The 3,197-nt window shown below is 44.4% G+C and overlaps 1 pseudogene; it reads left to right on the forward strand.

The window, feature by feature from the left end:
* The first annotated feature begins 901 nt into the window (after positions 1-901).
* LOC142450855 (ADP/ATP translocase 2 pseudogene) lies at positions 902-1,860 on the forward strand (annotated as a pseudogene).
* Positions 1,861-3,197: the final 1,337 nt, after the last annotated feature.

A 3,197-nucleotide genomic window follows, 5' to 3' on the forward strand; every position in this document is an offset into this window, starting at 1 on the left:
CCATCTGATTTCCTTACCAAACTTTGCTATAGCCTCCTTATCTTAAGTGATCATTTCATGAGGGCAAGAACTGAACAGAGCTACATAGTAAGAACTAACTCTTCTTAGATTAGGGCTTACTATTAAGTGTGAACTCAAAATCCATTCATATATCTAAATTCTATATGTCCCTTGTCCATTTTAGAGAAAGCATTATCAACTTGTTGAGAAATAATTAAGTAACATCCATGAGACATTTGGTAATTCTAATAAAAATATCATTCTATTGAGAAGATGAATATGTATGTATGTATGTATGTATATGAAAGATTTTTAGACTAAATTACATGGAATGTTCACCGAAACAGATGAAAAACTTAAGTAAACTGAAACTGTTTAAGAAAACAATGAGGGTTGGAAATAAGGCCAAAATGTCAATCACATTTCTTAACTAAGGCAATACTCTAGCTGCAGAACTAAGACATAGGTAGACTTGATCTTAAGATATGGAGACACTTGAACTCCCCTTCACTGCTAGTGGGAATGCAAATTGTACAACCACTGTGGGAAAGAGTTTGGCAGTTCCTTAAAAACTTAAAGCTAGAACTTCCATCTAACCAAGGGATCCCCCTTTCCAGTATGTACCCACAGACTAGAACGCAGCCGCTCAAGCATGCGCATGTTTACAGTGCTTACCACAGCACTGTTCACAACAGCCAACAGATGGAAGTAACCCAAAGATTCATCAACAGATGAACAAAGAAACAAAAATGTAACGCATTTGTACATGTAGTGAAGAAGGAATGATACATGAAGCCCTGATACATGGATGTACCTGGGATAGACTATGTTAAGTAAATTAAGTCAGTCACAAAAGACAAATGTGATATGATTTTACACTATGAAATACTTATCGAGAGCCCCGGAGTCAGAGCCGGTTCCTGTTCCATCTAAGCGGTCGCCCGTCGCCTCGTTCTCTTCCAACATGACAGATGCCGCTGTGTCCTTCGCCAAGGACTTCTTGGCAGGTGGAGTGGCCGCGGCCATCTCCAAGACGGCGGTAGCGCCCATCGAACGGGTCAAGCTGCTGCTGCAGGTGCAGCACGCCAGCAAGCAAATCACCGCAGATAAGCAGTACAAGGACATCATTGATTGTGTGGTTCGTATCCCCAAGGAGCAGGGAGTCCTGTCTTTCTGGCGTGGTAACCTGGCCAATGTCATCCGATACTTCCCCACCCAGGCTCTCAACTTTGCCTTCAAAGATAAATACAAGCAGATCTTCCTGGGTGGTGTGGACAAGAGGACCCAGTTCTGGCACTACTTTGCAGGGAACCTGGCATCGGGCGGTGCCGCGGGGGCCACATCTTTGTGCTTTGTGTACCCTCTTGATTTTGCCCGTACCCGTCTAGCAGCTGATGTGGGCAAAGCCGGCGCCGAACGGGAGTTCAAAGGCCTCGGTGACTGCTTGGTTAAAATCACCAAGTCTGATGGGTTTGGGGGTCTGTCCCAGGGCTACCCCGTGTCTGTGCAGGGAATGATCATCTACCGGGCTGCCGACTTCGGCATCTATGACACCGCAAAGGGAAGGCTTCCGGATCCCAAGAACACCACATCTTCGTCAGCTGGATGATTGCACAGTCCGTCACAGCCGTGGCTGGGTTGACTTCCTACCCATTTGACACCGTTCGTCGCCGAATGAGGATGCAGTCGGGGCGCAAAGGAACTGATATCATGTACACTGGCACGCTGGACTGCTGGAGGAAGATCGCTCGGGATGAAGGGAGTAAAGCGTTCTTCAAGGGCGCCTGGTCCAATGTGCTCAGAGGCATGGGTGGTGCCTTTGTGCTGGTCTTGTACGATGAAATCAAGAAGTACACATAAGTTATTGCCTAGTGGGTTTCCCCGTGAATGGGCATGTTGTCTTATATAACATATCTCAGGCATTCTTGGCAGAGGGGGCTGTCTAGGTCAATGGCAACTACCTACTGGTTGAAAATGGGAAGCAATAATATTCATCTGACCAGTTTTCTCTTAAAGCCATTTCCACGATGATCCTGATGATGATGGGACTCAATTCTATTTTTTATTTCAGTCACTCCTAATAAATAAACAAATTTGAAGAAATAAAAAGTATCTGAAACACACACACACAAAAAAAAGAAATACTTATCAGAGGCAAATGTGTATAGATCAGAGTTTAGCAGTAACTATTGGAAGCAGGAGTAAAAGGAAGACTTTTGTTTAGCTAGAATTGTGCTTTTATTAATAGAGGTGGAAAATATGGCAGTGGATGCTGGTGATGGCTGTACAACATGGTGCTTCACAGAATTGTACTGTGGGGAGGAAACAAGCCAGTCAGGGTGCAGTGTAGCAATGATGAAACATACAATATTCCTCTAGTTCCTAAATGCCCCCCCCCCCATTAGCATGATCCCAATTCTACCTTACAAATCTGGCTGGACCAGAGGATGTCCACTGGCACACATAAGAACTGGAAACACAGGGAATCCAGGACGGATGATCCCTTCAGGACCAGTGGTGAGGGTGGCAATACCGGGAGGATAGAGGAAAGGTAGGGGGAGAAGGGGGAACTGATTACAAGGTTCTACATATAACCTCCTCCCTGGGGGATGGACAGCAGAGAAGCGGGTGAAGAGGGACATCAGATGGTGTAAGATGTGACAAAATAATAATAATTTACAAATTATCAAGGGTTCATGAGGGAAGAGGGAACAGGGAGGGAGGGGGAAATGAGGAACGGATACCAGGGGTTAAAGTGGAAAGCAAATGTTTTGAGAATGATGAGGGAAACAAATGCACAGGCGTGCTTGACACAATGTATATATGTGTGGGTTGTGATAAGGCTTGTACAGCCCCCAATAAAATGACTTAATTGAAAAAAAACGAGGGAGGTGCTATCAGCCATGCAAACAGATGAGTTTGAAAAATGGTTCCAAGAATAAAATGGTCAGTTTAACAAATGTATTAAGTGTAATGGAGAGTAGTTAGAGGGTGATAAGGTTATTTTGCCAAAATTTTTAAATACATAGCTTTGGAGAAAAAAATCCACCGACTGCTCCTCAGGGGAAAGACGAGACTTTCTACTCCCTAAAGTGACCCGCAGGGTAGTTCTGCCTTGTCCTACAAGGTCACTATGAGTCTGCATGGACTCACTGGCAGTGAGTTTATTTTATTTTGTTGTTGCTTCTTTTGGGGGA

Source organism: Tenrec ecaudatus, chromosome 6, assembly GCF_050624435.1.
Source record: "Tenrec ecaudatus isolate mTenEca1 chromosome 6, mTenEca1.hap1, whole genome shotgun sequence".
Taxonomy (NCBI): domain Eukaryota; kingdom Metazoa; phylum Chordata; class Mammalia; order Afrosoricida; family Tenrecidae; genus Tenrec; species Tenrec ecaudatus.